Below are 524 nucleotides of genomic sequence, written 5' to 3' on the forward strand. Positions count from 1 at the left end.
TGCAGCAGCGCTGTGTCGCTCGGCAGGGCACCTACCAGACTTCACTGTGCACGTGGACGCAAAGGCTGCCTGCCTCCACCTGTGCCTGCCCCTCCCTGCTCCCTTGGCCAGGCAGCGCCCACCTGGAGCCCCATGGCAGCAAGGGCAGCCCAGCCCTTCCGTGGGAGAACAGAGACAGGCTGGAGAGACGGGCGTGGGTGGCACTGATGGCTTTATTCAGTGACCACAGGCGCTGGGGTCACCCAGGGCAGCCCGGGTGTTGGTGCCCCCTGGGTGTCTGGGGCCCCAGGCTGCCCCACGGGCAGGGGACATGGGGGAGGCAGCAAAAGATGCTGGGAAATTCTCAGGCAATGTCAGAAAAGGTGCAGAGCCAGCGTGGAGTGGGAAAGGGTAATAAATTATCCATGGAGCTGGGGAGAGGAGGCCCAGGCAAGCCTGGGAGGGGGCAGATCTCAGGGGGCAGAGGACACCTCAAGCGGGGCCTTCTCAGGCAGTTTCTCAGGCTGTGGGGTGCAGGCAGGGGC

The sequence above is a fragment of the Carettochelys insculpta genome, chromosome 6 (assembly GCF_033958435.1).
Source record: "Carettochelys insculpta isolate YL-2023 chromosome 6, ASM3395843v1, whole genome shotgun sequence".
Classification (NCBI taxonomy): Eukaryota; Metazoa; Chordata; order Testudines; family Carettochelyidae; genus Carettochelys; species Carettochelys insculpta.